We start from the raw sequence: 24,725 nt of genomic DNA on the forward strand, positions 1-24,725 counted from the left end.
CCTGTGTTACCTCTTGACCACCCTCCCCCTGAAATTCTTCCCTCGGATGGTTTTCCTCCTGTGCCTCTGGTCACACCTCGGTCACACACAGACTTCTCCTATGGCTGGGGGTCTACAGGTATTCGTGCCTGGACTTTTCTTGTCACCTCAGACTCTCCGTGGTAAACTCATCCACAGCCACAGCTTCCACTACCACCTCCATGTCAGTGACTCCAAATCAAACTGAGGCCAGCTACATGCTGTACTCTATTGGAGCAGGAGTGGGGGCTGCAGACAGGCAGACCTGGGGTAGTGTCTCAGCTCTGTCACTTAATAGTGGGTACCTTTGAGAAAGTTTCACTTGTAGGTAGGCTTTCATACCTTACCATCATACATTGCTACTAGAGATATGAAATGGTGCAGCCACTTGGGAAAACAATTTGGAAGTTTCTCAAAAACTTAAACGTAGAGTTACCATAACACTTCAGCAAATTCACTCCTAGGTAGATAGATACCTGAAAGAATTGAAAACTTACGTCCACATAAGTTCAGTAGTACTATTCATACAGCCCCAAAGTTGAAACAACCCAAATGTCAATGAACTGAAAAGTAGATGGACAAAATGGTATATGTGTATAATGGAATTTGATTCAGCCATAAAAAAGAATACAGTACTGGTACATGCTGCAGGATGGGTACACCTTGAAAACATAATGCTAAGTGAAAAAGGCCAGACCAAAAAACAAAAAGGCCACATATTGTATAATTCCATTTAAATGAAATTCTCAGAATAGCCAAAGACTCTACTCATGACTCTACTCATAGAGACAGAAAGTAAATCAGTGGCTTCTCGGGGCTGAGGGAAGGGAGGCATAAGGAGTGACTACAAGTTCAGGGTTTCTTTTGGGAGTGATGAAAATGTTCTGAAGATTTATAGTGGCAGCTGGTGAACAACAGAGTGAAACGACTAAAAAATCGCAAAGCTGTACACTCGAAAAGGACAGATTCTAATAGCATACAAATTATATTTCCACTACAATTGTTTATTTAAAAAATGTGCCCTTCACCCTCCTAAGCTGCTGTACCTATATAGCCTTCCTTGATGCATGGCTCAGTCTGCCTCCCAGTATTCCATGCCAGAAATTTGGGACTCATCCTAGACCTCCCAGCATTTTCTTTAACCATCCGTCTATGCCCAAGTCTGAGCATCTACCTTCCAAATACTTCTCCCATGTGTCCACCCCTCTTTCTCTCCACTGCCACTCCTAAGTATTATGAGATGGAGCCTTTGGGAGATAATGAGGTCATGAAGTGGTTTGTTGCTTAAGTCACCCAGTCTATGGTATTTTTGTTGCAGCAGCCCCAACTGACCAGGACATCATGCTTTGTGCATACTGTTTCTTTTTTAGAATGTTTCCTTTCCCCTCAATATGTCTGTTTGGCAATCACATGCTTACTTCTTAAATGCTTACTTGAATTCTCCCCCCCCCCCGCCCCCCACAGCTCCTCCAGGCAGACTTGGCACTCAATGTCCTGACTTGTGTTAGGCTTTGTATGATTTATGTTGCCGATGGCTCTGTCTCCCCAGCAGTTTCTTAAGAATCAGACTGGGGGGCAGCCCGGGTGGCTCAGTGGCTTAGCGCTGCCGTCAGCCCAGGATGTGATCCTGGAGACCCGGGATCGAGTCCCACATCGGGCTCCCTGCGTGGAGACTGCTTCTCCCTCTGCCTGTGTCTCTGCCTGCGCCTCTCTCTCTCTCATGAATAAGTAAATAAAATCTTAAAAAAAAAAAAAAGAATCAGACTGTGTCTTTTGTCTTTCAAGCTCTCAACCCAGAAGTGTGTCTGATATCTGTATATGGCTATCTTGCTCTGCCATCTTATTCTTCCAACATCATCTGCAGACTTCAAATTTGTTTCTTTTCTACTTTTTTCCTTTCATCTTATTTTTGTCTTGAATTTTTTCCTTTTATTGAATGAATTTACTCATCTTATATTAGCATGCCCCTGATGGAATTTCAAGACATGCTTCCAGATTTTTATTACAGATTTATGTTACAGAGAATAAAATTACACTGAATATTTCTTCCAGTCATTTTATCATTTATTTAATAAACACTTATTTCTGTGCCAGGCACTGTGATTAACACCATGGCAGAGGTACAAGATTATATCAGGCACAGATTGTGATCTCAGAGGCCTTAGAATCTAAAGAGAGGGGCACAAAATAAACAGAAATGATGATACAAGGCATTAGGAAAGAGTCACGAGAGAAGTAAAAATTTCTGACTCATAGAGTTGAACTGGGCTTTAAAGCATGAGTGGGGTTGCTCTGAGTGGAGAAAAGAAGAAACCACATGCAAAGAAAATGACACTGAAAAAGGCAGAGAGCTGTGGAGAAGCAGGAATGGTAACAGAGTGGGGAGCTCTTACAACTGCAATTAAAGTATCTATGTGTTCATTCTTTCAGTCAACAAACATCGAGTAGGGGGAAAGGAACTACCACTCTAGGCATTGGAACCAAAAGCCACTGTGAAGGCCCAGGCAATATAATCCAAATGCAGCAGCCCTTTCCTATGGGTTTGGGCAGGCTTCACACATTTAGTCATGTAATGAGTTCTGAGTACAGCTTAACTGATGGATAAGAGTCTGGACTCTAGAGCCAGACCAAATTTGACTCTTATGCTTTCTAGTATGTGGCCTTGGGCAAGTTATGTAATCTTTCTATGTCTCTGTACCTTTACCTGTATAGTCGGATAGTAAAAGGATCTATGTTGTAGGGTTGTTACGAGAATTAAATGAGTTAATATACGATAAGTGCTTATTAACTGGAACATAGTATATTCTTAGTAAGTGTTAGCTACTATTCTTTTCTTCCTAATAAATGAGTAAAAAGTGCCCTCTACCTTTTGGAATAAAATGATTCCTATTTATAACATTTCTCTCAAAGTTATAAGCCCCATATATTTTATCTACATATACTCATTTTGTAAAAGAAAGAAGAGACAGAAACAAAGAAACCAGGGGGAAAGGCAGCATAGGCCAGAAATTTGAGTTATGAAGGGAGAACTAGTTTAAATCCCATTTTTTTTTAGTATTATTTATTTGTTTATTCACGAGGGACAAGGAGAGAGAGAGAGAGAGAGAGAGAGAGGCAGAGACATAGGCAGAAGGAGAAGCAGGCTCCCTCTGGGGAGCCCAATGTGAGACTGGATCCCAAGACCACGGGATCACGACCTGAGCCAAAGGCAGACACTCAGCCAATGAGCTACCCAGGTGCCCCTTAATCCCATTTCTACTAACTGTGCCTCATGCCTATATTTCCCTAAATAAAGATGCCATGATCAGCTTCTTACTATGTAGTGTTCACTATTTTGGGAGGACAAAGTAACTGCCTCTAGACATACAGCCCAACCTATTCATATTTACTTATTTATACTTAGGTTAATATTTGTAAATATTAACTTATTTTTAAAGAAATATCTATCAAACGTATAAATACTTAAGGGGATACAAAGACACATACATGGCCCCAAAGACGTTAAAGAGCAGGAGATTTTAGTAGAGTCATATAGAAATCCCAGTAATATTTCATGTGTATCAAAGAGTCTTGAATAGGATTCAAGTCTTGACATTCCAATCATTCTTCTCCAGCATGGGAATAAATGCATATCAGATTATTAATATCCATTAAAAGCAATTCTTTAAAGTAGAAATCACACAAAAACATTTCCACCTAAAGTTCTGCTGATGGATCCACTAGTCACAATAAGGATGTTGAAGAATTGAAATAGTAAGCGAAACCGAGCTGGGCACTAAAATTAGAATGAGAACCTCATCAGCTTCTGTGGTAATTTGTGGGGATTTCACAAGTTCCCATGTTCACACAGTTTTAAACCCTCACCAATCTTTATCTCACCACAATATCTCATTTTTAGTGACTTTTTTCAATACCTTTAATTTCTAGTCCAGGAGCCAGGGCATGTATTTATTTATTTAGCTATATTAGCACTAAAGGATTTACCAAGCATTGAGGTAAAAAGATACTTCCTCCCTACTAAAAACAGTGCCAATTATTTGTTGCATTCTTTAAGAAAAAAAAAAAGATTTATTCATGGGAAACAGAGAGAAAGAGAGAGAAAGAGAGAGAGAGAGAGAGAGAGATCGGCAGAGACATAAGCAGAGGGCCCGATGTGGGACTCAATCCTGGGACTCCAGGATCACACCCTGAGCCGAAGGCAAATACTCAACTGCTGAGCCACCCAGGTGTCCCTATTCATTGCATTCTTAAAACAGAAAAATACAAATGAAAATTTTTAAACCTCTCATTAATTTATTACTATGCAGTAATACTTGGTTTGAGAGATAAAGGGGAAAAGAGCTATCATAAAACCATCAAAGACTGGAGGGAAAAATACTAGACTATCTCAATAGGTGTTTATAATGAAAATGAAGGAACACTCAAGACCCAAAATGTGTTTCCTTCAGGTATCTAAATCAATGTGAATAGAGCCCAAGTTTTATAAAAGTGTTTTTGGTTCTTAGGCATACTAGTTTTTTCCCCCCAAAAAATTTAATTTTGTTTTGGATAAGGGAGTCTTGACTTCAATAATGCACTGTCTACAAGGTGCCAAAACTATTTTCTTAAAACTAGAAAATTGATCATGTCATTTAGATATCTCCAAATCTCCACATTTTTGTTGTAAAATGGAGTGAATCATCCCAGTGAGTTTTTTATTGAGAACTGTGTTAACAGCAAGATGACTGAATAGATGTCATATGCTTGACATCAGCAACATCTTGCATAGGTGATCTTGTGGGTCTTAATACAAAATTCATACTTTCCATAAAATCTAAGAAACTGACTCTGATGCTATAACAACTAAATATAAAAGTACAGTGACTTTTAAATTCACTTAAAAATTATATTGTTCTCAAATGCTCTTTTTTTTTTTTTAAGATTTTATTTATTTATCCATGAGACACAGAGAGATGCAGAGAGAGGGGCAGAAAAACAAGCAGAGGGAGAAGCAGGCTCCATGCAGGGAGCCTGACGTGGGACTCGATCCTGGGTCTCCAGGATAAGGCCCTGGGCTAAAGGCAGTGCTAAACCGCTGAGCCACCCGGGCTGCCCCTCAAATGCTCTTTTGACATTTTTCTCTTTATCTGAGAATGCCTAAAGACCTACAAATACTGAACCACAAGTCTTAGGTTCTTTTCTCCAAATTGAACATTGTGCAAATTAAGGTCTTCCTCACTCAGTGTTCACAGATTATAAAAATGGTGACCTCTTAGAGATCTGGCTCACAAACATATTATTTGTTGTTGTTGTTGTTGTTGTTGTTGTTAGGCTCACACAGGATTGGCTCTCACAAAGTTTCAAAAATTCTGCATCATTTGCAACATGTACAAATCCAGACTTTCACTTTTTCACAAATCCAGTTTTCCAGATTCTTATGGTAAAATCAATCTGCCTCGTGAAGCAACATCCAGCTGAAGCTGAGTTGCAACTGCCTTCTAGTTCCTCAAAGTTCCCGCTGCTCTCTATTGTTTCTCCAGCTGAGGTCAAGGGTCATTGCCATTTATCATCCTACTATATGCCTTTTCTTTTTAGTAGATTTAGAAGGACAGTGAAATATCACTTGTCCCCAAAAGAGAATTTTTCTTATCCTGAATCTACCTCACTCATTATATTCCTCGTCCTGGAGACATTTGCATTTGTGAGCCCCTACCTCAGACACATCACACTGTCTATTGACATCACAGATGCTAAGTGAAAGCTAAAGAGGACTCTTCACGGGGCAGATCTTCAAATGTTACTATTTGTGGATTAAGCAAAGAAGAATCACAGCTCCTATGCCTTCTGGCATATTTTCATTCACAAAGTAGGTTCAAATTGCAAGACAAACTATACCTCATGCCCAAGAAAGAATGTTTGAGGATTTCTATAGCATTTGTCAAGCTTGCTTTGGATAATAAATTATTATTTATTTCCATTTATAACATGTTTAAAATGTCTACATTATCTCCAAGTTTTGCAATTTCCTCAGATTTCTGTGCTTTCCTTTTGCAGAAAAGTTCTCATAACAAAATAGATGTCCACTAATGGTTCCCAAGGAGCATGTGACTTGGTGCGAACTCCCTCTCAACACTTTACTTTGTAGATTCTGGAAATATTAAGGGAAAATAGAATGTATACTGGGATATTTATATAAAAAACATGTACAATTCTTGCTTAGAGGCAAATACATCTTCAGATTCCTCACATTATAGTGAGTATCTAGTTTCATTCTCTTCCATTTCCTCTCTACATTACTTTGGATCTGTTTACTACAGCTAGTAACAGCTTACTCCTCCAGGTCAGATTTGAGTAACACACAGGGACTCATCACTGTGAGCTTTTCAGGCTAGCTTCCTGTGGATAATTCCCAGCACTTAGATCATGAGTCACTCAGGTAACTAGTGACTATACAAGTTGAGCTGGTATTCTTCCTTTGTTGTTGTTTATTGCTCTAAAAGGAGAAACCAGAAACCAGAGAAGGGTTATTTACTGGACAGTGCAGCTGCAAGGACTGGTCTCCAAACACCTGATTTCATCAGATTGCTCATTCAAGTCTTCTGACAATACTTTGTTTTATCTACTCAGAGAAACTCTGTAGTTCAATAGAGAAAGAGATTGTGGTACAGGAGACACAGAGAACATTTGTACTTTTCAAGGGGACCCTTTTTTGGCCAGGTAAACTACCTCACTTTATAAAGGATGAGCCCCAGAACCAAAAGGATAACAATTTGTCCAAGTTTAAACAGTGAATTTAGGCAAGAAAGGGAAATACACCCTCACAGTGAGTGTCCAGAGAATCCAGCCTCACAGTGAGGTCTCTGGACATAAAAAGTGCATGTATCAGAAAGCTGATTTTGAACTTAGACTTGGAGAAATAGAGCTCCTATATGCTATCTGTCACAGAATTTCTGCTCATCAGTCTGATTTTAAGGAAGTTTGGCTCTTTGACTTTGCAAATATGATTCCTATCCTATCATCTCCCTTTGTCAAAATATTTTTTGTATTCAGGGGTCTAAAATGGTAATGGAGGTTTGAGTAAGAGGGTTAAATCCCTGGTTGGTGGGTACTGGGAATCTGAAGCAGTTCTGGGTAATTTTGAGCTGGGCAAGGATGTGTTTGTTGGGAACGGTGAGCTTGAGAAGGTAGAACCTTGGAACTTAAAATGGTCCTGGCACCAACGACTGGCTCACTGGCTCTGACGCTTACACTAAACCCTGTCTTATCATTTACTTCTGTCACATGAACCACACATATTTTGTTGGTTAACTTTGGCCACTCAAACTTTGGCTTCTCATTTTAAGTCTTCCAGAAAGACTTGCACATGCTCCCTTCCCCCAGTGTAAACTCACTCCTATGGCGTCACTAGGCTTTGAGAATCTGCCTTTGCTCTCCCAGGTGTGAGACCAAAATGATCTATAAATTACAGTTCCTATTGTCCTCACCTTCAACTTCTACCCACGCCAGTCGTGGCAGCCTTTTCAAGAGGGATAAAGCTGGATTTTTAAGGAGCAAAACACTTCCCACGTTCTCAGCTATTTGTCTCTCGAGTGGGTAGCTCTAATCTTATTTGGAGAGAGACCTCTCTACTTTGCAAAATGAGATTATTGTGTTCTGGAAGATACCTGCCTCTTACTAAATTTTTGGAAGAAATTCAAGGAGGCCCTGGGTTCAGAGGGACAACCTTGCCAGTGAAATGAAGGGGGTCTACAAAAGAGGTCCACATCCAGCTTGAGAACACATCATCCTACTGCATGACCTTCATACTTTGATCTGTCAGTGTAGACTCATGAAGCCTGGGGCAGAAAGAGAGAGCCAGGCATGGTGTTGCCAGCTGGGCCTGTCCCTGTTCTCCCAGGCTTCCATATACTCTCTTCCCCAAGGTGGTTCTTCCACATGTAGGAAAGTTGTTCAGTTGGGAGTGCCCCTTTCCCATACCCACTACTTCAAAGCACAACTACTTTAGGGGGCACAGCAGTTTCTAGTCTGCTCTGGCTGCTATAATAAGATATCACTGACTGGGTAGCATAAACAACAGAAATTTTTTAGAGTTGTAGAAGCTAGGAAGCTCAAGATCGAGGTGCCGGCCAATTTTTGTTCCTGGTAAGACTCTTCCTGACTTGCACTCTTCTTGCTGTGTCCTCACATGGTGGAGAGATAAAGAGTGAACAAGTACTCTTTTGTCTTTTCCTCTTCTTAAATGGGTTCCAGCCCTATTGGATTAGAGTCTTACCTTTATGACCTCATATAATCTTAATTACTTCTGTATAGACCCTACTTCTAAATTCAGTTACATTGAGAGTTAGAGCTATGACTTATGAATTTGAGGAGGAACACAATTTAGCCCCACAGCATGACTCTTAACAGAGAATCAGATTTGTAAGATCCCCAGCCCTCAACACCATATGTGGAATTGTGTTTGTGCCCACAATCTTCTTTCTGGGGAGAGGGCCCATAGCCTTACTCATGGTCTCAAAGGGGTCTGTGATCAATAAAAGTTTAGAAACCACTATTTAAACCCACAAAGACTTATTGCCTCAGAGGATTTCAGAAGAAGACAAAAGAAAGTCAATATTCCTTGAGGTTCTACCATCTGATGTCATTTTTTAATGTCTTAGAATAGATGGACTTGCCCAATGCAAAGGACAGAAAAAACACATCATTCCCTGATTCCTACCAACAGCTGTTTAGAGTTACAAAAATCTGAGATACTGAAATGTTTATCCCCTCAAGAGTCCATGTACAACCTTAGATTGAATATCCCATTTAAGAACAACTTAAGTACAATGTAAGATTTCTCTCTCTCTCTCTCTCTTCAGAGATACCTATGATGCTGTCAAGGTCTAGAGAGACTCCTCCTCCTCCTCCTAGTGAAGTTGCTTTCTTCACCACTTTGTTCAGCACCTTGGCCAGACACCCTCAGGTGAGGCAGGGTGGACACTGTGTTGTGTGGTACACGGGCTTCTATGTCAGTTCCCACAGGGCAGAACAGCCAAGAGGAGGGCTCTAAGGGCACATAGACAATGATAGAAGTCCAGCCACTTCATAAAAAACACTGTCAAATGGTGTCATTTCAAATAGGGCTTATAACAAGCCCAGTGACATTTTGTTGACCCATAAACCACAAGAGTTCAGACATTAGTGCAGTGCAGTTCTCAGACTAAGGAAATTGATAATACATGTAATCTCTGAATGATCTCAAATGGAGCTTTGTGCCTATCTAATGTCTTTCTTCAAAAGACATTATAGGGCCATGATCTAACTTCACTCTACAAAACAATTCTGAAAAAGAGAGTTAATAGTATTATTTTTATGCTATAAATAAACAGGAATATAAAAAAATTAAGAGAATTTTCATTTAGCTACTCAATCAATTCATCAACCAACAAGCATTTATTAAAGATTAACTTTTTTTCTTTTTTTGGGGGGGAGAAGAGCAGAGAGAGAGGGAGAAAAAGGATCTTAAGCAGACTCTACACCCACCATAGAGCCCAATGTGGGGCTCAGTCTCACAATTCTGAGATCATGACCTGAGCTGAAATCAAGAGTCAGATGCTTAACCAAAAAAGCCACCCAGGCACCCCTTTTCTCTTTTCTGAATGATGTTTAACTACTATCTTTTAATCTACTTAAGAGTATGATTCAAACAGCAAAATGATCTGATTCTTATCTCATCAGGAGAAAAAAAAAACTATCTCTTTAAGGCTTACAATCCAAATAGTCCTTTATTGGCTAAACAACTACTGACTGAACACAATACCTCTACCTTCCAGACAGTATGCCAAGGCCTGGGTACCCAGCAGTGAACAAAAAAGGCCAGATCCCTGCCTTGGACTGTACAATTAGTGAGGAAAACCAACATCAGACAAGTAGACAAGCTAATATACAATTACAAGTTGTTATAAGAGCAATGAATGAAAACCTTCACAGGATGTTAAGATAGAGAATGACAAGAGAGATTATTTTAGGTGAGTAGCAAAGAAAGAACTCTTTGAAGTGTTAAAACTTGGAGATTAATTTAGTGAAAGATGTGAGAGAATGAAAGGTCTGAAAAACTGTCAGGATTACAATTCCATTTACTAAGTTGGAGAAAGCTGACAGGACAGAAGGAGAGGTACACTGGGAGAAATCTAGAGCTGTACTTAAGATGTGCTAAGTTTGAGTTGCCTGCAAATTTCTGGTACAGGTCTCAAGAGGCAGTTATTTATCCAAACGTGGAAATATCTGAGATAGAATTTAATAGCAGCTAAAGCTACAAAAATGATACAGATCACTTGGAAAGAAAGCCTAAAGAGAAAGGACAAGAGAGCCCACTCTTATGCCTTGGGCATTCCAACATCTAGAGGGCAGAGAAAGGAGGCAAAGCAGCAGAGTATTGTGAGGAGTTGTCAGAGAGGCAGAAGAAAAATGTCAAGCATAAGGCCAAGACAAGAACATGCTCATGGAAGCTGAAACTGTGTGTTGAATGCTACTGAGAGGCCAAACAAGAGAAGGACTGGAAACTATCTGCTTTTTAAATTTTTTCTACAAGGAAGTCAATGGCAACCTTATAAGAGCAGCTTTAGTGGAGCTGTGGGCTGAAGCCAAGTTGGTGTGAACTAAAGAATAAATGGGAGATAAAGAAACAGAGACAGCAAGTTTAATGACTTTGTCTAGAACTGAAGAGAAATTGGCAGAGGATGTGGGGATCAGGGGATATTTTTATAAGATGAGAGATGCTGAAACATCCCTTTATTCTGATGGGGATGATCTTGTAGGGAGGAAGAAGTTAAAGAAGGAGGAGGAAGGGGTAATAGAGGGGATGAGCACCTCTTGTAGCATGAATGAAGAAAGGAGAACATGGTTGCAAACACAGAGCATGTATAATTAGCAAGGGGAAGATTAAGGAGAACAGAAGTCAGAGATACAATCATCAGGTTGGCAGCAGGGGTTTATCTAATCCACTTGCTTCCAATACTCTCAGTTCTTCTTCCTGAGATTTTGAAGAGGAAAGAAGCAAGCAAATTAATGAGCACGTCCTAAAGGAAGAAGTTCTAGAATGAACTGTCCTAGGACTTAGGATCTAATGATCCCTTCCCTTGCTCGGTATGGCATGAATTCCCTTAAATATGTTCCTAGTAATTAAATATCTGTATTCTTGCCTCTGCCAACATTTGGTGCTCTCAGATACCAAATAATGCAGTCGACTTGTGCTGTAAACCACTCAGCTCTGCTTTCTGTGGACCTTATTCTGAAAGACTTGTCACTTTACATCTCGTTTTGGCCTGATGCCCATACAGTAGTGTTTCAGTAAGGGTATTGGCTCTTCAGTAGCAGCCATGAGGCGAAATGCACATGTAAATCAGCTAGTGTTTCCAAGGCACACTAGTGTAAGATTTGTGACTGACACATATTGATCAGGATTTCTCAACCTCAGTAGTATAGATACTTGAGCTGGATAATTTTTCCTTGTGGGGGTCCATCCCATGTACTGCAGGATGTTTAGCAGCATCCTTGGCCTCTATCCACTAGGTGCCGGTAGTTCGCCATCTCCAACCCCAGAAGAAACAGCCAAAACTGTCACCAGACATTGCCAAATGTCCCCAGAGGGTAAAATTGCCCCTGGGTGAAAACCATTGAAATAGACTGATGTCCTAACATCAAAATGGAAACTGAAAAAGTCAATCAAACACCTAAATTTCTTTCTAGTATTAGAATGTCTGCTTTTTTGTGTAAGCAAATGCCTGGCTATCTGACTGAATTTTTCAAATGAATCCTAGATATCTTCATCAGCAATAAGCATTTGAACAAATGCATCGTCTAGACATCCTCTCAACTTGATTTTTTAATTCTTGAGCCAGTTGGTGGGTTTTAACATGTTAGAATTTTATTTCACTTACAACATTTCAGTTCAAAGCTTTCTAAGTCTAAGCTTGTTCATCACTCCCCTAACTGACATACTTTGGCCTTTGTTTTATTCCTGTGCTAATCATTTTCTATTTTAGTTTATTTTTTCTGTTTATCACAAGCTGCATTTATTTATTATTTTTAAAATATTTTTATTAAGACTTATTTTATTTTAAAGACTTTATTTATTCATGCAAGACAGAGAGAGAGAGAGCGCGCGGGCGCAAGGAGACGCAGGCTCCATGCAGGGAGCCCGATGTGGGACTCAATTCTGGGACTCCAGGATCACGCCCTGGGTCAAAGGCAGGCTCTAACCCGCTGAGCCATCCAGGGATCCCTCACAAGCTGCATTTAATCTTTCTGGAGAATGTGAGGATGTATAAACACAGACATTTTTTTTCTCCATTTGTGGATAAAGAGTTCTCTTTTGTGAAAATAGTTTACCTTCTTTCCTCTTGCCCACATACTGGCTCCTCTTGACTAACCCCAGGATGACTTTGTATAGAATACATTGCCTGTACTACAGTTTTTACTTATAAACCATCCACTCTGTCACACTATTCTACAGAGTAGTTACAGGAGGGGACTGAAGCTCAGTGTGAAACTACTGGAGGTGATTTGTTCTCATACCTGCTCAATCACTTACTGGCAGAGAGCTTATGCTTTCTGGGTGCCAGTTTCTTCACATTCAAATTCAATTAACATTTACTAAGAAGCATTAGTTTTGCCAAGTCAATACTTGACATTGCCTCAGAGGCTGTTTTGCAGTAGGGTTATGGTTGCTCCATATGATAACTTTTGAGGATCAGGAAGTTCTCAAACAGTTTCTCATTTTCATAAATAACCTAGCAGGAATCAGCCATGAATTGTGTTAATCCTTCTTGAATCACAGCCTTTCCTTATGGCAAAATAAATATGTAAGTTTAATCTCTCTCTTGTAAAATACAAAATTTGCATAAACAAATATTGAACCCCAGTTACTAATATGTATGATGAAGTCTTTAGAAATGAAGTGTAATGCTGTCTGCAACTTATTTTGGAAAAAAAAAAAGGATGAGCCAGTGTATGGACAGAAGAATGGATAAGCAAATAGATGTGAAAATGCAAACATGGTAAACTGTTAATGATAAAATTGAATTGGTGGTGTAAGGATATTCAATATACAATTCAAGTTTTTTTGTTTAAACATTTTCATCATAAAGTGTGAAAAATTCCATTCATTATTTTAAATTCACATCATTCAAACCTTTAGTGTTTTGCGGCCTTTGATGAATAAGTCATGTTCCTTAGCCTTTATGATTTTATAGCTATTATCAGATGTAAACTAAAGAAGTCTCAGTCATCAGTCTGTCCAAGTGGCTCCTCTAACCCCTTGAAAATTTTAGATGTTACTTTGGATGTTTTCTAATTTTTGTTAATGACACTCTTAAGATGGAACAATCAAAATTACTTCAAATGTTCCAAGTCTGAAAGCTTTGAGGGTAATAGGAAGATATATTTTGGATTTGTTTCCAAATGCCTCTCATGTTAAAAACCTCTAAATTTTAACTCTTAATCTCCTTTACCTTAACTCTCTTATCTCCTTTACCCCCATATCGAATTGCTCTCAAGAATTGCCAATTTACTTTTTAAGTACTCTAAAAATTCTTCCATTTTCTCCATCACTACTGGCTTGATTCAAACCCACCTCTGGAGTCTTCTATCAGTTTGGTGTTGTTATATTCCCATCATTGCCTCCAGGGTTTTCTTTCCAGATTACAAATATATTCATATCACTTATTTGAAAACCTATAACAATAGTTATGAATTATTAATTATTTTAGATATGTTAATGATATTATAGATTTTTCAAAAGAGAATACATCTTTTAGAAATACATACCAAAATATTTACAGGTGGAATGATTAAATGCCTGACATTTGTGTCAAAACTAATATTGGGACAAGAGAACATTTGTGGGGATAGAAAGGAAACACAAGATTGGCCACTGAAAATTGTTAAAGTCAGGTAATGAATACATAGGGGCTCACTAAATTATTCTGTCTACTTTTGTATATGTTGGATATTTTCTAAAATAAAAAGACTTTTTAAACACTTTAAATGGTCCTCAAAAATGTCTAAATGCTTCAGAAGGGCAAACACTACCCTTAGCCATCAGAACAAATGATCTTTAGCCTTTTATCCAATTCTTCCTCTAATGCATACCCTCTGATTCATCTCTACCAGATTACATGCTCCTCATGGAAAGAAGACCTTCAAAATATAGTTTTTTCTTCTTGAACAAGGACTAGTTCCTTGTCACCTTTTATACCTAGTTCAAATGTCACCAACTCTAAGGAACCTTCCTTGACTCACTCAGATAGTTATCTCCTTTTCCCCAACTACCATAAAACTCCATACAAACCTCTTTTATAGGCAAAATATTTGTATGTCGTGATTATAATAATTTTTAAAAATATTGATATGCTTAAATAAGTGGTAATATCCTATAGGTTAAAGTCTGTGCCATGATTCATGTTAGTGTAATATGCAACACAAAGCATGTTTAAAAATACTTGCAAAATGAATTGTATGAAAATATATTTTGGGCTTTTTCCTTTTTTTTAAGATTTTATTTATTTATTCATGAGAGACACACAGAGAGAGAGGCAAAGACACAGGCAGAGGGAGAAGCAGGCTCCATGCAGGGAGCCTGATGTGGGACTTGATCCTGGGTCTCCAGGATCATGGCCTGAGCTAAAGGCAGATGCTCAACCGCTGAGTCATTCAGGTGTCCCAGACATTTTTTTCCTTTTCTTTTATTATCTAAACATAAATTCTGGCTTCCACATAAGAAGTCCCATAAGCTAGACTGTACTTATTGAAGTTTTGATAACTTTGGTTGAGTAAAGTTTCCATATCTGAAGATTAAAACTCAAAACAATTTTTCAAGCATATCAGCCTCTCTTCCACAAGCTTGATATGAGAGAATATTCCGAATAGTTACAGAGTTTTATGTATACACATTTCTCAGTCATCCTTTTAGCTAAAAAGATAAATCCTCAATTCTTACCCAATAAAACCACCATCACTGGCTTAAGTCAACCAAAGTTCCTGCAGCTTCCAAGAGATGGTAAAGAAGGTATTCTAAAACAGAATTAAAATAGCATGAGATATGTTCCACTGGTCCTGCTTCAAGGTCTGCTTCACCCTTTTATCTATTTGTAATCACGGCCCCAAGGAAAAAATGTATTAAGGGAGTACGATTGCCTCTTTCAATGCCAATATTATGTCACTTCTTATAAAAACCAAATATAATTTAAAGTAAACTGTCATTGCTGGTCAATCAGCCAGGTCCTCCAGTCATGATCTTTTTTATACCTGTCATCATCTGAGATAGTGTAATGATTTTTGAGTGTAGCCAGAGGCTTGGCTCTGCAAGACAACCCTGCCTAAGGTGCAGAGCGCCACGGTTGAGAGAACACCTCAACAATAGGAGCAGGATGAGTGCATTATGGGTAGAGGCTAAGAGGAGACTGCAGGATGCACTCATGCATCCACAGAGTCCTAAGAAGTTTTGTCCTATAGCATCCCTCTAATGGAAATGGCTGTGATGTAATGTTGGTTGCATGGCAAAGCAGGCAGATTCCAGACTTCACAGAACGGTTGCCTTTTCCACAGTGAGCAGTTTTTAGCATGAACACAGTGAGAGACAAGTGAAGTTCAACACAAAAGGCACACACTTTGTTTTCCTGACAGACTAGAACCAGAACCCTGGATTCATTACTCGCTGGCTTGTGACCTTACAGAGGATACTCAGCCTCTCTGAAATTTAGTTTTCTCTTCTGTAAGAGTGTCAGTGATAATATCTACATCTGGGAGTTGTGAAAATAAAGTCTCTTTTCTCTCCTAGTAGCAAATTATGTTTAAATGCCAACTACAGAAGGAAAAGAGACAGACTCATCTTAGAATTGAGTGAGTGGGGAAAGAGACAACAGAGAAGTCCACAGCACTGCCATTCAGATGGAGCACTGTCCTTGCCATAAACAAACAATAATCTGCAAAACATCCTGTCAACTCATATGATTTTGAATGGCAGGCATTCCATGCATACATGAAATACTTTCTACTTTTAAAAAGCAGAACTGAAAGTAAAGCAGAATCCGAAGTTCAGTCAAATTGAAGCCAAGGTAGGATTTTTCCAGAGCCAAGTATGGAAATTATACTCAGCTCTTCTATTTTAAAATGGTTTTAAATTCTTGAGTAGTTTTTGAGCTTCAGAATTCTATGTTGAGAACATTCCTCCTTGATAGTCATAGGCAGGTTGATAGAGTATGGCTGAAGAAGGCATTTGTCCTTCCTAGCTCCTTGATTCTAGATCCAGAGAGTTTGGTCAAAACAGTGTGTGTCAATTCCTAAAAAGGAACCCCTTAGTGGTATCTTCCTAGAGTGAATGTAGGTAAATGTCTCTAAGGAAAACTGGTTCAGCTCATTTTAAATTGTTAGATGAAAATAAAAATATTACTTTCTCAAAACAGGCAAGTGACTAAACAGCTTTTTTTCATTATTCTCGTTCTTTCTCTCCTTTTTTAAAAAAAAATTGATTCCATGGCAGATTGATGGCCCTGCCTGAATTCCTCTTCAGCCCCTTGACTTCCTTTTGGCCAATTCATCAATTGCTAAGATCTCAACCACACTACAAAGACCTCAGAGGGGAAAAAGAGAAGCAATTAAAATCACACACATTCAAATGTAGTTACTTGTCTGTGATTTTTGAAACAATGAAGCAGTGGCAAAGTAGTGACTAAAATGAAATTCTGGAATTAATGACGAAGTTTTTTCCATGTTACTTTCCCCATCACAAGTTCTCTATCAAAGACTGTACCCCAGACACATTCATTTCTAACATTTACAATACAAAAGCAAATTAATGACAATGATCTAGGCAAGGGTCTTCGAATATTTTGTGGGCTATGCACAGGTTCTCCTAAAGCAGCACTAAGTTAAGCATAAAGATAGTGTAAAGGGCAGCAGCTGGAATACATGAGCCTTCAAAAACCAAAATGACTGATTTGATCACAGGGAAACTGATCAGATGTTGGGAAATCTGCTGTATAAATTATTCATATATTGAGTTGAATTCTCCACTTACAATAGCGGCATTCGAGTTTATATTACTTCCTATTCTACAGACTGGAATCCAAGGCACTAAGCTTTTATATATATATATATAATAGAGACGGAGAGGGAGAGGGGGAGGGGGGGAGAGGGAGAAACTCGAGCTAACTCTGCACTGAGCATAGGCTCCTCTTTGGGCTCCATCCCATGACCCTGAGATCACGACCTGAGCTGAAACCAAGAGTTGGATGCTTAACCAACTGAGCCACCCAGGCACCCACAGAACACTAAGCCTTTAACCTATTTCATTTTCTTTCTTCTTTTTAAAAAATTTTCTATCCACTTTTATCCTCTTGAGAGGTACAAAATGTTCTGATTATTACAGTAGTTACTAAGAAAAACACTCTTTGAGTCAATTCATGAATCAAATGTTTTTCAGAATTTTTTAAATTCAAAAAGGCTACCTTTAACATACATACTAAAAAAAAGTGACTTTAGAAAGAAACACTGTCATAGCTATTATTGTCAAAGAGCTGTTCCCTTGCTTCCCCCAACCCCACCTCTAAGTCATAGCCATTAAAATGTGCAGCTGCACTGTAAAATCATCAGGCATCGGGCACTGTCATTTTTATGACATCGCCAACACAGAGATAACTCTGTTATACAATGAATCGGGTGACCATAACAGAAAACTGACTAGTAGTGAAGATTCTCAACTATTCTAGTGAGCTAGGACTCTTGTAGATAACTTTGCAAAGGGAAATGGTCACAGTGGACTCTATTCCTAGTAGTCAGAATAAACTATTTCCCATGAGAATAAGGGTATTGTGACCAGGCGGAGCTTCCAAGAATGCTGATGGTTTTGTGGGATAATGGAAGTGCATGCTGAACAACAGGCTACATTTTTTTCTAATACCTAAAACAAACAAACGAACGACCCAGACGCCTTATAAAAGTTGAACATTACATCATGCCACAGTTAGTAGGATGGCAGGGGAAGAAAAAGACCACTAAGTTCGTTTAGAAATACTACACAAATGCTCTTGTGTCTGTCACTAAGGCTGATCCTGTTTCTAAAGACAAATATCCACAGGTTGTGGAAATAGCCTCACAGACAGGCACGTGATGGTACATCCTGAATCAGTCTCCCATTTACCTTTTGTTCATCAGAAGATAATGCAAATGACAGCACTTTTGATCACAGAGGACAATTCTCCAGATATTCAGAATCAGAAGATGGAGGATTTAGCTGAGCTCTGCCAGTTACTGGTTCCATGACTCACTTTCCCTCATTCTCAGTTTCCTCACTAAACAGCAGTGATGATGTTCTCCTTTCACAGGATTGTGGCAAAGTGCAAGAAAGTGCCTTACACCAGAAAATACCAGTATAAATGCAGGACTTTATACTACAAATGGGCTCAAGATCAAACACTGTGAACCTATATAGACTCCAGAGATGCCACTGTGATCATTTGCAACTACAAAAACAACCCACCTGCTCCCCCCAACCCCTCAACTTTCAAATCCATAAAACAAAGGAAATGTGATTTGCAAGTAGCAGAACAACTCTAGGGATTGTAAATGAGCCATCAATACAAAGGGAAAGGGGGACCCAAGGGAGTTAACTCTTTGGGAATAGGTTCTTTGGAACACACAAGCTAGAAAAAACAAAGGAACAAAGCCAGCCAACATGGGCATCACAAATTTTGTTTCCTCATCCTAAAAGGTCCCAAGAAGATAATCAAACACTTTATTTTGCTTTAAACCACCTCTGGAGGGGCACCTGGGTGGTTCAGTGATTGAGTGTCTGCCTTTGGCTCAGGATGTGACCCCAGGATCCTGGGATTGAGCCCGAATCGGGCTCCCCAGAGGGAAAGCCTGCTTCTCCCTCTGCCTAGGTCTCTGCCTCAGTCTCTCTGTGTCTCTCATGAATAAATAAATAAAATAAATAAATAAACAAATTAACCAACCAACCAGCTCTGGAGTATAACTTACGTACTCTGGTGATTTTGAATCTGTCTCATGTGTTTCTGCATAACCCACTGGACTGCACTGACTGCCATGGAAAGAAGCCATTTCCAGCAAGAACTGGAGGTCATTTCCAGTGGTTCTGGTTTAGCAAGACTGTCTTGCTGACTTCCCTGGAGTTGGACTTAGTTTTAGAAGCATCAGTAGGTGATGGGGAGATTAAAAATTCCTCTTTCTTCCCATAGATAGCTTGATCTTCAGAATAGTATAATCTTGCCATATAACAGCCTCGGGAAAACATTAATAACTTCCTCAAAGATATCCATGACTGGTCTCCATACTTAACTGTCCTCCTGATTAAGCAAAAGACCCCTCTGCTGTGTATCATGTATTAGACCCTATGTATTACTCAGTGTTCCTTCTCATCACCCACCTTAATTTTGACATTTAACTACATGGAAGAACCAAATGAAATTTTTAGAAGGTTCAAGAATGAAGTTTCTTTAAGGGCCTAGTCTCTGGCTGCCAGGGAAGCTTCAGGTTCATGGCTCACAAGTAAGACAGCCAGTCTTTAGGTATGCAGCAGGTGCAGGAAGAAGTATGTACCTGGGCAAAGGCTGGACCAGGCAGCAACCCAGTCAGCAGAGAAAAGCTCTCCTCCCTCACCTCAGTCTCCTGGCCTATAACCTCCCCCTCACAGCTCAGAACAAAGGGAGTAAATAGATGGAAGGACTGCATTGTTTCTCTTCGTGAAGAGCCACCACCTACTTGGACAACCAGCCTTCCAGGTTGAACGACAGTGAACAGGTCTGGTAATAGTTTTATCACCACCAAGTGAGCTCTTTGGGGTGGGGCAGGGGTGGAGTGGCTGTCCTCCAAAGGAAAGGAGGGACAGGAAAAGCTGAGGAAAGGGCCAGAAAGGGCAGTGACAGTGGTGTGCTCCACGGTAACGATAAAACTCAAACTTGCTGCTCTTACCAATGTGAGAGCCATCACTGAACCACTCTCAATGAGAAAAACATGCTGCAGGTCAGTGATCCTGTGCAACTTGGGCTTGGACTGTCACCAGGGGAAACCTCACCCTTCCTGCTGGGGAGCGTGCAAAAGAGCCCGAACACACATTGTATATCTGTGTTCCACTCAAAATATGCTCATTTGCATTCCATTGAGCATTCCATTAAGCACTCAGCTTTTAAGTTTAAATGTGTGGGATTAGCATAGGTGTTCCACGTTTATTATTTAACGTGTGCAGGTTCTGGAATCAGATCCAGGAGCCACTTCTGTGTGTGCCATATATTGCTCAGCAGATAAAGGGGTTCCTGAGCTTCAGTTTCTCCACCTATCAAACTGGTATAATGATAAGTAGTACATAGACATATTGTGAAGATTATGTGAAAATAAATACACTTGCTTAGCACATCAATTGGCAGAGTAAGTGCACAATAAATTTAAGTTATAATTAGTAGTGCTAATGTTGTAACAATAACATAATAATAGTAGCAGAAGCCCAGGGCCCTCTCTTGTGGATCTGCAACTAACTAGCACTTTGACCTGAATAAAGAGGTCACAATTTTCTCAACTTTGAAATGAATGCACTAAATTGCACATTCTAGACTTCCTATCGAGATATGAAAGTCTGACTCTGTGAGTGTACTATCTGCATGTAAAATAACTATTTATTATTCTGTTGATATTTTGAAAGTCAAGATATCATTGGGTTTTTCAAAATCATCTGTGGGCCTTCAAACATTCAGCACTTGAGGAATTCAAGGATACTACTACCGATGAGATACCCCCCTCCCCATTTTATTGTGGTTGTCTCTATTCTTTTGGAGACATAATGGCACCTCATAGTCCTTTTCCACTACGCCTGCAGTAAAAGTGAAACTATACCGTAAGCAAACTCCCTTAAAAAGTGGCCCCGTGGGCAGCTGGTGCCCTGTAGTCAAACAGGGAAGTCACTGAGCCATGTGGCCCTGGGCTATATCAAGGACTTCACACAAATGGTATAAAAACGAATGCAGGAATTAGAAATTTTTTTTTTCCTCATTGAATATTCCAGGTCTTGTAGATTCTTCTACGTTTTAAGGAAAAGAAGGGGAGAAATTTCTCAGTGCCAGACTAGCCACTTTTTCAGACAGGCATCAGAGAGTGCTTCCAGCCCCGATCTTTGACTAGTGTGGTCCTCAGGACCAACCACTGAGGGGAGCTGCAGCAGGACCAGCGTGCTCTGGGTCATTTTCAGACCATCCTCTACATTCAAGGGGTGGGGGGGGGGTGTGGTGTGGGGAGAGCAGAGCTCCCTCCACGCAGGGGGCAGAAATTGCAAGGCAACCCCAGCAACCTGAGCATATCTGACAATCCCCTGGTCACCCCGGGGAAACACACTTCAGAATGCCCTGTGCTTGTCTCAAGCCAAATAACTGCTCGTTAAGAATTCAAGTCAAAACAACCTATGCCCCCACCCCCCTTCCTAATGTCCAGGCAATCCAGAAAAAGGAACTTGTTTGGTTATCTCCCCCAGGCTCTGATTCAGAGGCCTGTCACTTGCAGAGGGTTACCTCATCAATTCCGGGTTCTGTCCTCTCCCTATCCCCTTTTCCTTTCTTAAACATTCTGACTGGTGGCCTCTACAGGACAGACGTCCTTGACCAACAGCCCCATTCCAGCAGGGTGCCTGCGCTGTTGCTGTCCTGAGAGCAAGCTCCAGGATGGCCGAGTGAGCCTGAGAAAGAACAGGTCTGTTCCTTGGAAGCCAGTTGTCAAGCCCCCAGAGTGGATAATCAGCTGCAGGCAACCCTTTTATATATAATTCAGGTCATCGACAAGGAAGGAGGACACCCAGCATCATCCAAACGCTAACTTCCTCTTATCTAAAGTATGAAAGACCAAAGACGACTAAAAACTTTAGCTTTAAGGTAATGAAGCTGAATTAGCTTGTTAAAGAAAAGAGCTACCAAATCTTCAAGGAGTTAGAAAGCTGACCCAAAATCTAGAAACACTTTCTCATCTAAACCTCAATATGACTTTGTTCATTGTCTATATATTGCAGGTTGTTACACACAGTTAGAAGGGATCGTTTCCAGAACTGGTCAAATCAGACATACACGTTTCCCAAAACACTATTTTTCAAATTTCAATGGTAAAAATCGATTAAAAATCACATCTAGTCCATCAGTTCACGTTCACCGGCTCTTTACTTCGTAACCTGAATCTTGCCTTTAAGCCTCAACACCACAGATCATAGAAACCCCAGACACCAGGGAATCAACTTGCTGCTTCCTAGGTCGGAATGGAGAAATATGCCTCATTCACTCCTAAGGTTAGAATACGACGTTGCTGCAAATGACAGAGTCCAAAAAATAATAATAAACAAATAAATAGGTTCAGTAAAAATACAAATGGCTCTTAACAGATAACACAAATAAAATACCTCCTTGAGTGCCGATGGAAACCAAAATCAGAGTTAAAAGTTGCCAGTGCCTTGCACACACACACACACACACACACACACACTCTGTCTCCCCCTCTCTCCAAAGCTCCGCAGTTGCTTACCGGGCTCCTGAGGCCGACCCACATCAGCACCCTGCCTGTCCAGCTGCCAAGTGCCGGAGCACGCCGCGAGCAGCTGTTTCCTTCAAACCGGGGCGCTGTGTCTTAAGCAGTCACATGCGCCTCCTGATAAATACTGCTGCCGTGCCAGGAGGTCAGCACTGAAGATCATTATTCTCCTAATTCGCAAACCTCATAACCCCTGAGCTGGCTCAGCCGTTTCACTAGCACGCAGAGCAGTACCTTCCACAATTTGTTTTCTTTCAGCGGCAAACCCCAAACAGCTGATAAGTCACCCCTGAAGGGCAGGTCACTGCAAGTGGAAAGTTGATGTGTGGTGGGGGTGGAGGGGAAAGGGGCAGGCAGGCCCTGTGCTCTCTCATCTCCCTCAGGTTTTCACTGGGGCTCTTGAACAGAGAGAAGAAGGAACCACAGGTCGGCCGGCAGGTGGAAGCTGCTCTGCATCCCAGGTGTGCAATCCACCCCCCCCCCCCCAGTACATCAGAGTGCCGCCCCATCTCGGTTTCGTTTTTTCAGCATCCCAGGCTCCCATTTGTTGGAAGGGCTGTAAGATGGGGCAGCCTGTTCTGGGGAAGGTGGACTAGCAGTCTAAGGTTTAGGTTTAATTTCAAAGGCCAGGGCTGCTGTGCCAGGCAATGCTGAGGGGCAAATGTGTGAAGGGTTAATGAAGACCAAAACCCCTCAGATGCAACTCGCCTAGAGAGCTCATGGAAATGACTCTCAGGTAGCTTAAGACCAAATTTAGGCAAACTGTAGTTATCTGTTGGATTGTATCAACATTTTGGGGGGGGGGAGGGGGCACAGCAGAGCCATTGGGACTATCAGCTAGGGAATCAGAGTGGAAACAGAAATTATCACAAGATTTACAAGCCACTTTACAGATGTGCTGCTGCCTGCTTTGCTGCTAGGAAGTTGAACCGAACCTGCTGTTTCCTGTGCTGCTCACAAAGGTGGCGGACCATCTGGGTGCCTTGTTGGATTCAAACTTCTCACCTTAGCTGATTTTCTCACCCCATCCTCTTCATTCCCCTCTCCAAGGAGAGCCTGTGGATGCTCTGACTTTGGATAGCACCTGACTTCTTGGTATAGTAAGAGTGACACTTTCTAAAAGCAGAGCCCAAGCAGGGTAGAATGGAGATATGAGAGGCAGTCAGCTCATTTGGCAGACTGAACATCCAAAAAAGATTTTAAGAGGTTAAAATGCCCCAGGGGATTTCTGCACCAGCATGAGCCTGTTAAACTGTCAACCTTGATTTTTAATAAGTGAGATCTTACTCAACAGAGGAGCTTGTGTGGGCAATCTTTCATATCTGGGTTTTGCCTCATAATTATTTACAGAATTAATCAAACCAGAAGTTTCCCTCCATACAGAGGAGAGAGTATTTTTCCAGAATAACAAAGAAAGAAAGAAAGAAAAAGAAAGAAAGAAAGAAAGAAAGAAAGAAGAAAGAAGAAGAAAGAAAGAAAGAAAGAAAGAAAGAAAGAAAGAAAGAAAGAAAATTAAAAAAAAAAAAACTCTTGGTCTTGCCATTCTTTCAAGGCACTAAATTTGTTACCAACATGTAAGTGTCCAAAGCATAAATAGAAAATTGTTTTGCAAGCTTCAAAACATATCCCTTTTTAAGAGGTCAAAGTTAGTAATAGAAACTACAGATATCAAAATACAATGTGCTAAGATATGTCACCTTCATAAACCTTTTTTGTTGTGTGACAATCATTAATCAGAAACAGAAAAGGAGGTCTACTGAAGATCTGAAAAGTTATTTTGATTTATTTATACTTTACACTTACAGTAATGGAAACTTTTGTGATCTTATGGCATCCATTAATCACTTTATTTGTAACTGGTGGTGTTAATTATTCTGATGATTCCATTGCATGCCACATAGTTAGTGAGGCAGAGACTCCCAGAAACCCTTCACGACCAATTAAAAAAGCAGCCTCAGGAAAGATAAGCATAGAAATTCTTTGATTCTGTTGGGAGAGAGGAATCATACATCCCAAATCATACATGTGGAGTGAACTGTCAACCCAGACCAAGACCCTGGACTCTTCTGACAGTGTCCAGGAGTGTCACTGAGGTTCCACAGAGACATTTTTCTAGCCTTGCAAATAAATGGGGAGATATCCCCTCTCTGGCCCAAACACCTATAGTTTCCAATCTC

General features: G+C 40.3%; 1 protein-coding gene across 6 annotated transcripts in view; it reads right to left on the bottom strand.

Moving 5' to 3' along the window:
- The window catches only part of RASGRP3 (RAS guanyl releasing protein 3), a 105,262-nt gene that overhangs the window by 52,948 nt on the left and 27,589 nt on the right, over positions 1-24,725 (bottom strand). Inside the window, exon 2 of one of the 6 annotated variants that reach the window (XM_041755716.1) lies at positions 13,610-13,710. The exons of 4 other annotated variants lie outside the window; for them this stretch is intronic. The gene's annotated coding sequence lies outside the window, so the exon portion shown is untranslated. Of the gene's footprint in view, positions 1-13,609; positions 13,711-22,542; positions 22,716-24,725 lie in introns of those variants that run through there. One more of the 6 variants, XM_041755714.1, reaches the window with a different exon arrangement.

The sequence above is a fragment of the Vulpes lagopus genome, chromosome 5, assembly GCF_018345385.1.
Source record: "Vulpes lagopus strain Blue_001 chromosome 5, ASM1834538v1, whole genome shotgun sequence".
Classification (NCBI taxonomy): domain Eukaryota; kingdom Metazoa; phylum Chordata; class Mammalia; order Carnivora; family Canidae; genus Vulpes; species Vulpes lagopus.